The 14,815-nt window shown below is 41.0% G+C and overlaps 1 protein-coding gene across 5 annotated transcripts in view; it reads right to left on the minus strand.

Annotated features, from left to right (window-relative positions):
- The window catches only part of LOC133557422 (VPS10 domain-containing receptor SorCS1), a 415,482-nt gene that overhangs the window by 255,861 nt on the left and 144,806 nt on the right, over window positions 1-14,815 (minus strand). The window lies entirely within an intron of this gene.

A 14,815-nucleotide genomic window follows, 5' to 3' on the forward strand; every position in this document is an offset into this window, starting at 1 on the left:
AATTATTTGGAACATCCCACAGGTGAACAGGCTCATTGGGAACTGTTGTGTCAGGTTAAAACAGGGTGACATCTAATTAAACAAGGCAAGAAGCAAAGAAATAAACAGAGACAAAATTAAATTTTGCTTAATTTGAGGAGAAACATGTCGACCTGTAACTTCTTACAGTGTCACCAACGCTCTAATGCAGAGGTAGGGAACCTATGGCTATGGAGCCAAATGTGGCTCTTTTGATGACTGCATTTGGCTCTCAGATAAATCTTAGCTGGCATAATGAAATAATTCCACTGGTAATTAGTGTCAAAAATAAAGTTCAAAATATAAAACATTCTAATGCATTTTAATCCATCCAACCATTTCCTACCGCACCTGTTAAAGAAGTGGCATTTAAGGTAAAATTATTTTATCTAGTATTGGTTAGCTTCAGAATAACAACGTTATTGAAAAGAATAAGAGACTTATTATTTTCTAAAAATGTTGGTCTTATTTAAAAATGCTTGAATTTAGTTGTATTCAGCGTTAAAAAATATCATATGGCTCTACAGAAATACATTTCACATCTGTCAGCCAAAAAGGTTCCCAACCCCTGCTCTAACGGAAAAAGGTTTGTGTCTCTCTTTTACTTGGATATTCCCTGTTTACATAACAACAGCTGTTTCTAAAGGAATGGGGGGTATGTAAGCAGCCATTGTTTTCTGTCACATTAACACAAAAGATAAAGATGTCTCGGGCTTGGACTGGTCCTGGATCGAGCTTGAGCAGGTCTTGGATCCCGATAGATAACCCCTCCCGTCTCCACCAATCGTACACAATGGAATTTTACAAGCATTTGGCTTGTTACAACAGAGACAGCCTCTTGTCTGTTCACTGGGGACTCAGAGAACGGAAAGTGTTTTGATAATTTAGATACAATTTTTCTGACAGGGTGGGTGCCATGATTCCATGGAATGCTCAGTCATTCACAAACAAGGATGGGAGCGAGGGTCACCATTTGGTTAACAAATGCGTGAGAAAATTTTCCAACAGTTTAATACCATTTCTCAACGAGCTATTGCAAGGAATTTAGGGACTTCACCCTCTACGGTCTATTATATCATGAAATAGTTCAGATAATCTGAATAAGTCACTGCACGTAACATTGAATGCCCGTGACCTTGGATCCCCCAGGCGGTACTGCATAAAAAAGTGACATCAGTGTGTAAAGGATATCACCACATGGACTCAGGAACACTTCAGAAAATCACTTTCAGTAACTACAGTTTGTTGTTGCATCTGTAAGTGCAAGTTCAAACTTTACTATGCAAAGCAAAAGCCATTTATCAACATCACCCAGAAATGCCGCCAGCTTTGCTGGGCCCGAGGTCGCCTAAGATGGACTGATGCAAAAGTGGAAAAGTGTTCTGTGGTCGGACCAGGCCACAATTCAAATTTTTTTCGGAAACTGTGGACGTTGTGTCCTCCGGACCAAAGAGGAAAATAATTGTTTGTTATAGGCGCAAAGTTCAAAAGCAAGCATCTGTGATGGTATGGGGGTGTATTAGTGCCCAAAGCTTGGGTAACTTACGCATTTGTAAAGGCACCATTAAGGTACATACAGGTGTTGGAGCAACATATGCTGCCATCCAAGCATTGTTATCATAGACGCCCCTGCTTATTTCAGCAAGACAATCCCAAGCCTGATTCTGCACATGTTACAACAGCGTGGCTTTGTAGTAAAAGAGTGCAGGTAATAGTCTGGCCTGCCAGTAGTCCAGATCTGTATTCCACTGAAAATGTGTGGTGCATTATGAAGCTTAAAATAGGACAACGGAGACCCCGTACTTTTGAACAACTTAAGCTGTACATTGAGCAAGAATGGTAAAGAATTCCACCTGAAAAGCTTCAAACATTGGTCTCTTCAGTTACCAAATGTTTACTGAGTGTTTGTGGAGCGGGGCGTGGCCTGCGGGCCTGCTGCGGAACGGGGTGTGCCAGAACCGGCCTCGAAGACAGCCGGGTTGAGACACCTTGGGGGCCACTGGATACAGAGTCCGGGTGAGGCTGGGTCGCAAGAAAAGATTTCTCAAAAAATGTTTTGTGTACTCCTCAGCACGTCCAGTTGTATAATAACATTTTAAATGGTATCCCTTGTGCACTGCAACTTTCCCTGTGCAAATAAGACACATCGGGGTGCCCCTTTGCTCAACAAAGAAATATTGTATCTCCCGCTTTTCCTGGAATTGTCTTTGCTCACCACAAACCTTTCTCTTCACTGCAGGCTTTGAAAAAGACATGTTTGGGGTTGCGGAATATATTTGTATTCAGCCGACGTACGGAAAATAATGTTATTTCCGCAATGTGTGTCATTCCGCTTTTCCTCCCTACAGCAACAGGCGGTCGGCGCATAATAGTAAAAGTACCTGGATAGCGAGCGCAAAAAAAGTGACGACTCCCGGAGTGTTATCTGGGCGTCATATAGAAATATATGTAGTGTTCATCGTGTGAGGAAGTGGTTCTCTAATGGGGGTAAGCATGCCTCTGGAAGTACTTAAAGGTATGCCAAAGGCTACGTGAGATTTTTTTTTAAATATTCTAAAAATAGCAACAATTCAAATATCCTTTATAAATATATTTATTGAATAATACTTCAACAAAATATGAATGTAAGTTCATAAACTGTGATAAAAATGCAACAATGATGTTTAGAATTAAGTTCATGAATCCAGATGGATCTCTGTTACAATCCCCAAAGAGGGCACTTTAAGTTGACAATTACTTCTATGTGTAGAAATCTTTATATTTAGTTATTTTTATATCTTATTTTCCAAATAGTTCAAGAAAGACCACTACAAATGAGCAATATTTTGCACTGTTATACAATTTAATAAATCAGAAACTGACGAAATAGAGCTGTATTTTACTTCTGTATCTCTTTTTTTCAACCAAAAATGCTTTGCTCTGATTAGGGGGTACTTGATTTAACAAAATGTTCTCAGGGGTTACGTCACTGAAAAAAGGTTGAGATCCACTGGTGTGAGGCAATGCAAGTTAAACAATAAAAAAAAAAAAAAATAACGGTTTGAATTGGTCCAGGTTATCGGGGACTTTTATTACTGACGGACAGGTGTCGCGATGTGACTGCAGTCAGGCACGTAGGGAAACCCTCATCTCCGTGGCAAGGTCTCTGTCGCTTTCACTTATTTGCCACTTTTCCACCAACGCAGGGGTAGGCGACCCAGAACGTTGTAAGAGCCAATTTGGACCCAAATAACACAACCCTGTCAAGCGCCATTCATATAAAACTTGCGGGCTGCACTAACATTAAACTTTCATATTAAGTTGGGGGCCGCAAAATAACGTCTTGGGCCGCCTGTCTGAGACCCCTGCTGTAAATCAACAACGTATCCGCCTTTTGCGATCGGCATTGAAAGGTATTACCCGGCATTGACTGATCATACACTTCTTCAGAGAAAATGGCTGATACTGATTGGTGGACGATTAAATGGGACATCCCTCGTGTAAACAAACAGAAATTGATAATAACAGTAGCATAGGAAGCCAATATCCTCAAGACATCACTCACTAACATCTGCGGGAGACTATCAAAGCAAAACCAAAGAGCTATTATTGAAGCAGCTGAGACACGGCATGACTTGGGTGACGAATGAAAACATTTCCACCAGCATGGGGTTCCTGTGAGTACAAACTGAACAGATGCACCTCGGCTAGATTTACATGGCATGCTCGGGGGCCCCTGTGATCAGGCTTATTAAGCATGAGGTAACATCTGCAGTCCCCAAAACACTGAAAACGTGCATTGCATTTAGCCAACCGAGGGCTATTAAAATGTGCAGAGGAAAAGAACCACGGGGGGAAAGAAGTGCTAGTGGAAGGCATTTATTAAGACTGATTTAGGAAGTTAGAGTGTTGTCAGTGTGGGGCAGGGATTCGGCCGGGGGAATGAATAACCTTAAACGTCTAGACAAGACTAGATCTCTGCATACTAATGACTGACCAAGTCATTGCTGCCCAGCTGGAGGCTATATTGACACTTGCACCACAAATTGTCACACTTTCCCTGCATTTTATTTCCCTTAATTGTATTGTGTGTCTTTCTATACCTACAAACCCCGTTTCCAGATGAGTTAGGAAATTGTGTTAGATGTAAATATAAATGGAATACGATGATTTGCAAATCCTTTTCAACCCATATTCAATTGAATGCACTACAAAGACAAGATATTTGATGTTCAAACTCATAAACTTTTTTTTTTTGCAAATATTAATTAACTTAGAATTTCATGGCTGCAAAACATGCCAAAGTAGTTTGGAAAGGGCATGTTCACCACTGTGTTACATCACCTTTTCTTTTAACAACACTCAGTAAACCTTTGGGAACTGAGAAAAGTAATTGTTGAAACTTTGAAAGTGGAATTCTTTCCCATTCTTGTTTTATGTAGAGCTTCAGTTGTTCAACAGTCCGGGGTCTCCGCTGTCGTATTTTACACTTCATCGATGGGAGACAGGTCTGGACTGCAGGCGGGCCAGGAAGGTACGCACACTCTTTTTTTACGAAGCCACGCTGTTGTAACACGTGCTGAATGTGGCTTGGCATTGTCTTGCTGAAATAAGCAGGGGAGGGAAAAAGACTGCGCTTAGATGGCAGCATATGTTGTTCCAAAACCTGTATGTACCTTTCAGCATTAATGGTGCCTTCACAGATGTGTAAGTTACCCATGCTTTGGGCACTAATGCATCCCCATACCATCACAGATGCTGGCTTTTGAACTTTGCATCGATAACAAACCTGATGGTTCGCTTTCCCTTTGATTCGGATTACACTATGTCGAATATTTCCAAAAACCATTTGAAATGTGGACTCTTCAGACCACAGAACACTTTTCCACTTTGCATCAGTCCATCTTAGATGATCTCGGGCCCAGAGAAGCCGGCGGTGTTTCTGAATGTTGTTGATAAATGGCTTTTGCTTTGCATAATACAGCTTTCACTTGCACTTACGGATGTAACGACAAACTGTATTTAGTGACAGTGGTTTTCTGAAGTGTTCCTGAGCCCATGTGGTGATATCCTTTTCAGATTGATGTCGGTTATTGAGGGATTGAAGGTCAAGGTCATCCAATGTTGGTTTATAGCCATGCCGCTTATGTGGAGTGATTTAAATTTCTTGCAATTGCACTTTGAGAAACGTTGTTCTTAAACTGTTTGACTATTTGCTCACGCAGTTGTGGACAAAGATGTGTACCTCGCTCTATCCTTTGTTGTGAAATACTGAGCACTTTTTGGGAAGCTGTTTTTATACCTAATCATGGCACACACCTGTTCCCAATTAGCCTGCACACTTGTAGGATGTTCCAAATAAGTGTTTGATGAGCATTCATCAACTTTATCAGTATTTATTGCCGCCTTTCCCAACTTCTTTGTCACGTGATGCTGGCATTAAATTCTAAAGTTAATGATTATTTGCAAAAAAAAAAACATTTTTTATCAGTTTGAACATCAAATATGTTGTCTTTGTAGCATATTTAATTGAATATGGGTTAAAAAGGATTTGCAAATCGTTGTATTCCGTTTGTATTTACATCAAATACAATTTCCCAACTGACATGGAAACAGGGTTTGTATTTTCGAGGTAAAATCCAAAACATTCCCCAACATTTTTTAGGAAACACATGCCTATTGCATACAATGTCACGGAAGACCTCGACAAACGTCACAAGGCTGCACTCGTCTCAGTTATTTCCAGATTGAAGAATTCTATTATCCGACAGTCTAAGAGTCCGTATCTGCATATTTGCTGGTGAGCGGGCTGAGCACTGAGTATGGCAATGGGATAAAGTTATTGTTGATCAATTATTTTCTTATCATTTGCACCTTAAGATGTGACTTTAAGGTTTTACTACTTACGTATAAAATACTACACGGTCTAGCTCCAGCCTATCTTGCTGATTGTATTGTACCATATGTCTCGCCAAGATATCTGCGTTCAAAGAACCCCGGCTTATTAGTGATTCCCAGAGGCCAAAATAAGTCTGTGGGCTATGGAGCGTTTTAGTTCTATGGAATACCCTCCTGGTAACAGTTAGAGATGCTACCTCTGTAGAAGCATTTAAGTCCCATCTTAAAACTCATTTGTATACCCTTTAAATAGACCCCCTTTTTAGACCAGTTGATATGCCGTTTCTTTTTTTTTCTACTTTTCCCCCCTCTCCCTTGCGGAGGGGGTGGGCACAGGTCCGGTGGCCATGGATGAAGTGCTGGCTGTCCAGAGTCGGGACCCAGGATGGACCGCTTGCCTGTGCATCGGTTGGGGACACCTCCGTGCTGCTGACCTGTCTGCGCTGGGGATAACCTCCTACTGGCCCCACTATGGACTGGACTCTCATTATTATGTTAGATCCACTATGGACTGGACTTCATCAATATCATGCTAGACCCACTCGACATCCATTGCATCTGGTCTCCCCTAAGGAGGGGGTGGTCAACCACATCTGCGGTCCTCTCCAAGGTTTCTCATAGTCATTCACATTGACACCCCACTGGGTTTTGAATTTTTCCTTGCCCTTATGTGAGATCTGAACCGAGGATGTTGCTGTGGCTTGTGCAGCCCTTTGAGACACTTGCGATTTAGGGCTATATGAATAAACATTGATTGTTTGATTGATTGATCATCGTGTAAACATTCAGGCAAAAGCCTACAATAGTTATTTCACACAGATAAATTGAAGAATCCGATAGGTGCCAGACAAGGGCAATTGCCAGGAGTCTTCTGCTTAAACGGTAAGAGTTAGCAAGTCTGAAAAACAAGCATTTTCCAGCATGCTTTGTTGTTGATATTGTTGTTGTTACAGTTATCACTTTTGACTGTTTAATCACAATACTGTAATCTGTTATTTTAGACGGACAGGGTTTAATAGTTAAAGTGGTGTAAGGTTGTTGTTTACAATTAAATAATTGCCATACTTGCCAACCGTAAGACCTCCGATTTCGGGATATGGGCGGGGTTGGTTGGGAGCAGGGTTTGATGGTAGAGGGGGTGTATATTTTAGCGTCCCAGAAGAGTTAGTGCTGCAAGGGTTTTTGTTCTGTTGTGTTTATGTTGTGGTACGGAGCGGATTTTCTCCCAATATGTGTTTGTCATTCTTGTTTGGTGTGGGTTCACAGTGTGGTGCATATTTGTAACAGTGTTAAAGTTGTTTATACTGCCACCCTCAGTGTGACCTGTATGACTGTTGACCAAGTATACTTGCGTTCATCCATGTGTGTGTAGAAGTCGCATGTATAATGTGACTGGGCCGGTACATTGTTCGTATGGGGGAAAAGTGGATGTGACAACAGGTTGTAGAGGACACTAAAGGCAGTGCCTTTAAGGCAAACCCCCAATATTATTGTTGTCGGGAGAAATTCGGGAGAATGGTTGCCCTGGGAGATTTTCTGGAGGGGCACTGAAATTTGGTAGTCTTTCGGGAAAGTCGGGAGTTTTGGCAAATATGATTATTGCTACTTTTTGTGGTAATGTTACCCGCTTAGAAAGAATGGTTAGTACAATGCATCACAACCCTAACCCTAACCGCTTGTTCCTCATTACCGTATTTTTCGGACTATCAGGCCGGATTTAAATCCTTTCATTTTCAAAAAAATAGACAGTGTGCCTTATAACCCATTGTGCCTATTGTATGGAGTAATTCTGGTTGTGCTTACCGCCCTCGAGACAATTTTATTTGGTGCAGGGTGTAATTACAAGTGTGTCCAGTAGATTGTAGCCATACATAAGAGATACGTGTAGATTACGATACAACGCCAGTAAACAACACCAACAATGTAAATCTTCCAATGAAAATAAAAAAAACATTACACACGGCACTCAAAAATCAGTTTTATGAAAATGACTTGTTTCTTCAGCATTGTCCACATGTTTCAGTCAGAACTGTGGGAATGCCATTCTAAAACCTTCATTCTAGCCTGATTTAGCCATTCCTTTACCACTTTTGATGTGTGTTTGGGGTCATTGTCCTGTTGGAACAACTAACTGCGCCCAAGACCCAACCTTCAGGCTGAAGATTTTTAGGTTGTCTTGAAGAATTTGGAGGTAATCCTCTTTTTTTCATTGTCCCATTCACTCTAATTCACTCTCACCAGTTACATTTGCAGCAAAACAGGCTCAGAGCATAACACTACCCCCGCCATGCTTGACGGTAGGAATGGTGTTCCTGGGATTAAAAGCCTCACCTTTTCTCCTCCAAACATATTGCTGGGTATTGTGGCCAAACCGCTATTTTTTTTTTGTTGTTTAATCTGACATCACATGGACAAAGATAAAACCTTCTGGAGGAAAATTCTGTGCTCCAATCACTGTATCACAAAATAATAAGAAATGTAGAAATTTTTGGGAACAGCCAATAATGTCAACCATGACATTATGTTTTCTACAAGATTATGTCCACTTTTTGATCGTGACTGTATATATGATAATAACTTCAATAATGTGTTTTTCCGCTGTACTGGTACTTTACCTTCTAATTGTGTGTTTTGCAATCAGAGTGTTATAGTGAAGCTTGTTTCTATTTATGTTATTTTTAACAGGCAGACTCGCACTTGCAACTGCTTGCTAACTGCAGCAAGACTCAGTTTGTGTGATCCCCGATTTTTTTTATTTTATAGTTCAAGTTTATTCACAATACCATTAACAATTACAATAGTGGTGAATGTCATCATTTAAAGATGTTGGTACGTGAAAGGGTCCCCCAAAAAGCTAGAAGAAGCTTTTGACAGGGGGTCCATAGGACAGTATAAACATGGAAAGGTGAAACATGGTAGCAAGCACAACAACAAAAACAAAAACAAAACAACAACAACGCTATATGATAAACACAAGATAATAGTACTAAAGCAAGCATACACATACATACATTCATTCATTCAACCATGCAAAACCCAACAGCAGTCTACCCCACATGAGGCATTAAATATAGGTGGTTAAAAGGTAAGTTTTCAGTTTCTTTTTGTAGTTGGAGAATGGATCCAGCATCTTGAGGCTCTCATTAAGCTGGTTCCAAATCTTTGGACCCCTGCATACGACACTGTGAGCGGTACAAACCAGTAAACGATGTTTACCTGTTATCAGATGTAAGTTACGAGTGTTGTGGGCATGCTGGGGATAGTAGATAGGAACCAAGCTACAGTGCCTAAGATTCAGCCTGTAAATGACTTGATAGATTCTTAAGTCCTTCAAGACCGGTGCTACCACTGGAGCAATGTTTGAGTGTGAATGGTTGCGCGTGTGATTGAATGCTCTAAAGGGAATTGCTGTGAATCCTGTGTGGGGTAAAACCAACTAATAGGCTGATGTTTCAGCCGACAGACTCGGCTTCATTAGTTGAAGGGCAGCGTGCATGCAGGCCCTTCTGTCTCACGCATATGGAGACGATGTGGGCAGTCCGCAGTGAGAGGTCCTGTCAGATGGGGTCCCACTGGAAAGTGCATATGCTCCATCACAGGCCATGCCAATTAGGCTCGCGGGCATCTCCCACCATAAATACTGCACAATTCCTCCTCATAGTGGCCAGAAGAGATGGCCCTACGGTCACACTTATATGATAGTTTTATTTGACAGTTTGAACACGTACAGAAGTGCATGATGTGTTGCAGTTAACAGATTAAAATGAGGTTCAGCTTAAAAACAGTTATTATTGTGCCTTTGTTAGGGTCGTACGATATACTAATACAGTACCGTGATACTAATTGATTTAAATCGGTACTATACCGCCTTTGAAAAATACAGGTACCGTTCTTTCATTTGAACGCCAAGCGAGAGGAAAGTCAAAAAATGACATTTCTACTGGTTTATAAGGAGGATGCGTAAAGCGCAATATGGAGGTATTTGGGCTTTAAAACTAACTATGAAGGAAAGTACTGCTTTAAAACTCGCCTTCGCCAAATGTGGCGATTTGTCAAGACTAGGACTATAGTTTGGATTGTTTTCCCGAGGATCGGAGCGACTGGATCGGACATGGCATGAAGGTAATGACATCTTTTGGTTTTAACACTCAAAAGTACTATAAAAAAAAAGGGTATAAACAAAAACTCGCACAAAGGCAAAACTACGGACATAAAACAAAAGTGAAGTGAAGTGAATTGTATTTATATAGCGCTTTTCTCCAGTGAGTCAAAGCGCTTTACATAGTGAAACCCAATATCTAAATTACATTTAAACCAGTGTGGGTGGCACTGGGAGCAGGTGGGTAAAGTGTCTTGCCCAAGGACACAACGGCAGTGACTAGGATGGCGGAAGCGGGCATCGAACCTGCAACACTCCAGTTGCTGGCACGGCCACTCTACCAACCGAGCTAAACTTGCAAACCGTGGCATGAATAAAGAAAACTTACTTGGAACGAGAAAAGAGCATGAACAAGAGCAGCGTGGATCATCAGCATGAATAACAAGGGTGTGTGGAGGGTGATGTCTCCAAGCTGACTGACTGGCAACTGCAGGCTTAAATAGTGATGTGGTGATTGACAGGCGCGTGACATGAGGACAGGTGAAAAGTAATGGGTTGTCATGTAAACAAAGCAGGGAGTGAAAAAACAGGAACTGACAAAATCCAAAATCCAAACAGAACAAAGCCAAAACTAAACATGATCACCAGGACATGACACGATTAGTATTACCACTGTTGCTTCAAACTTAAGTAAACATTTAAATAATAGGCATTAGTGTTGTCCCGATACCAATATTATTGTATTTTATTATTTAGAGACTTTTTGGTACTTTTTCTAAATAAAGGAGACCACAAAAAAAATTGCATGATTGGCTTCATTTTAATAAAAAATCTGGTTTTGGCAGACCGTTACTTATCAGAGGCGGCATAGTACCGAATATGATTCATTAGTACCACGGTACTATACTAATACGTAATACTGTACAACCCTAATAGGCATTCAGTGGCCTAAAACCTACTCAGTGGCCTAGTGTTTAGAGTGTTTGCCCTATAATCGGTAGGTTGTTAGTTCAAACCCCGGCCGAGTCATACCAAAGACTATAAACATGGGACCAATTACCTCCCTGCTTGGCACTCAGCATCAAGGGTAGGAAATGGGGGTTAAATCATCCAAAAATATTCCTGGGCGCGGCATGGCTGCTGCCACTGCCCCATCACCCTCCAAGAGTGATCAAAGGTGATGGGTCGAATGCAGAGAATAATTGTGCCATACCTCGTGTGTGTGTGACAATCATTGGTACTTTAACTTTAACTTTTAACTTAGATAGTGACGGGTCATAATGTCACCTTTCCTGCTGTTCTGCTCCGGTGCAGACTGTAGTATAGAAGCACCGGGCAGACGTTTCCTACAGGGTCGATTTTTTCGTCGGTGGTAACACCCTTCACTGTACCCTGCAATAGTCTGGAGTACACAACGTCCAAAGTTTCCCAAAACTATTTGAAATGTGGACTCATCAGACCACAGAACATTTTTCCACTTTGCATCAGTCCATCTTAGATGAGCTCGGGCCCAGCGCAGCCGGCAACGTTTATGGTCGTTGTTGATAAATGGTTTTCGCTTTGTATAGTAGAGTGTGAACTTGCACTTACAGATGTAACAACAAACTGTAGTTACTGACAGTGATTTTCTGAATGATAAATAAATGGGTTGTACTTGTATAGTGCTTTTCTACCTTCAAGGTACTCAAAGCGCTTTGACACTACTTCCAAATTTACCCATTCACACACACATTCACACACTGATGGAGGATGGAGGAAGCTGCCATGCAAGGCGCCAACCAGCACCCATCAGGAGCAAGGGTGAAGTGTCTCGCTCAGGAAGTGACGAGGTTAGTTCTAGGTGGGATTTGAACCAGTGACACTCGGGTTGCGCACGGCCACTCTCCCACTGCGCCACGCCGTCCCCTGAAGTGTCAGGACAACTGTAGTGTATGTATATCCTTTTTTTACAGCAGAAATTATATCATTGCACAAGTGAGTTTGATTAGCATTTGCGTGTTATATCAACTCCAAACTTTTTCGTAAAAAAGAGTAGGACTTTTCAGAGTCCCCAGACTTGGTGCAATGCACTTTGAAAACGTGTTTAAGGACACGTACAAACTTATTTATTTCCTTTGCACCAGCTTTATTTTGTTTTATTCTGATCATTTTGGAAAATGAAGCCAAACAAGGGAAGTAATGACGTCGACGGACGGTGAGAGCTCAGTTTTGACAAAACAAACAGGACTTAAAAAAAAAAAAAAAAAAAAAGAAAAGCTGACAAAAGTTAAATTGTAGGACACGCGCTGAAACACATTTGTTAAAAAAAAAAACTTCAGCAAGATGACAAAAAGTTGAAGGAGAGTCACAGTAGCTCAGACAGCTGTACCAATTATGGAACTGTATGACCAGCTTGCATATTTTCTTGCTTAAGGGGGAACTGCACTTTTTTTTTTTTTATTCGCCTATCATACAACACTTATAAAATAAATGAACACCTTTTTTTTCTGTTTGTTCATGCATTCCAACTTTTTAAATAAATGTCAGTTTACAATGGAGTTAATGTTAGTCACTCTCTTAGCACTGTTAAAATATCCAAACACCCCCATCATAGTTTTAAATACACACTGTAACTATATATATATATATATATATATATATATATATATATATATATATATATACACTGTAAGTATATATATATATATATATATATATATATATATGTATATATATGTATATATATATATATATGTATATATACATATATATATATGTATATATGTATATATATATATATATATATATATATATATATATACATATATATATATATATATATATATATACATATATATATATATATATATATATACATATATATATATATATATATATATATATATATATATATATATATATATATATATATATATATATATATATATATATATATATATACGGTGTGCAGCAGCCGTGCCGCACCCGGGAATTATTCATGGCAGTGGTTCTTAACCTGGGTTCAATTGAACCCTAGGGGTTCGGTGAGTCGGCCTCAGGGGTTCGACAGAGGTCAAAACACCCGACTCATTGTGTAAATAAAAAATCTCCCTATCGCCGTATTACGTATTACTGATTTGAAGGTGTGTAATTTGTTGTGAGTTAATGCACTGTGTTGGTTTTGTTGTTTGAACAAGATGACATTCATTTTGTGCACCAGTGGGAAAAAAAATGGTAACACTTTAGTATGGGGAACATATTCACCATTAGTTAGTTTCTTATTAACATGCACATTAGTAACATATTGGCACTTAACTAGCCATTAAGTACTTATTAATGTTTTATTCTCGGCATGGCCTTATTATAACCCTAACCCCAACCAAATAACTTTAAAAAAAGTATTTGTTGCTTAGAACATGTTCCCCTAGTGTCCAAATAACTCTTAAATGAAGTCTCTGTTACTTAGAATATGTTCCCCATACTAAAGTGTTACCAAAAACATATAAGTTGTATATATAACTGTCTTGAATTTGAAAAAAATAAAATATTTTTTCACTAAAGAAGGGTTCCGTGAATGCGCATATAAAACTGGTAGAGTTCGGTACCTCCAACAAGGTTAAGAACCACTGATTTATGGTGATTTAACCCCCAATTCCGACCTTTGATGCTGAGTGCCAAGCAGGGAGGTAATGGGTCCCATTTTTATTATCCTTGGTATGACTCGGCTGGGGTTTGAACTCACAACGTACCGATTTTAGGGCGGGCACTCTAACCACTAGGCCACCGAGTAGGTCAAAGGATAAAGAACGACACTATCTCACAAGAAACGCTATTTCAAAAGATGTCTGAACTTTTAGTCATGAGTGACGATGGTACATCACAAGAACAATTACTTAAAAAGAAGCTCAGCTGCAGGAAGACATGTCAACGCATGTTGGACAAGACTCAGCGGAAGGACTTACCCCTGGCCACCCTCAAATCCCATCTCCCGGCACTGTCCAGCAGAAACACTGCAGACCAGTGAGCCCGGCTCTGCAAATAGAGGCACAGTTCTCTGGAATCTGTCCTCTTCCTGTCAGCGGCCGTCCTTTTCCACTCCAAGTAAAAGGTCTCCGTGGACCAAATGGTCCTTTGCAGGTGGAAGGCCTCTGACCAGGAGTCACTACGGGGCTCCTTCTCTCCTGAGCTTACCACTGTCCAACAAGTACGCGACTTTGTCCATACGTGAAAAGCCGGCCGCCCTTGGCCTGCACCAAGAAGTTGCAGCTGCCTCCCTTGCCACAGAAACTGCAGCCTTCCCTTCACTAATGGCTACCTGCGTGTCAGCAGACCATTGGCCGCCGCACCGCTCTTTCTTCTCCCTCAAGCACGGGCGGCTAGTTAAGGACGCGGATGCGCTGGCACTGCACCTCATCCCTTCAACTGACGAGGGACCACTCCCGAGGCACTGGTGTGGAAGGTGGAGAGCCTGTACCTGAATCAGCTTACCTCCATGACAATCAGGCGGATGTTCGGACAACTCCTAATATCAGTAGTTCCATCGTGCAGCACATCCGCATGTTGGGGGCGTTCACCAAGCCGTTCCTGACATCCTGAAATGCCATCCGACGATGAAAAGGATAATCATCCTTGCAGTCAAAAGTCCCAAGGCAGGACTTCATCCAACTCCTCAACCGTTGCATAGTTCCAGGTTAACACTTTCATCTCCGGTCCCACCCCCACCTGCGGCAGAGGGCTAGGCAGCTTCAGCAGGCTGCTTAGCCTCAACATCTGGCTCTCCTCTGCCTGTCATCGTTCATCAACAACTTTAACATGTTGTGGTAGAGACGACATATGTTTGAG

The sequence above is a fragment of the Nerophis ophidion genome, linkage group LG01, assembly GCF_033978795.1.
Source record: "Nerophis ophidion isolate RoL-2023_Sa linkage group LG01, RoL_Noph_v1.0, whole genome shotgun sequence".
NCBI lineage: Eukaryota > Metazoa > Chordata > Actinopteri > Syngnathiformes > Syngnathidae > Nerophis > Nerophis ophidion.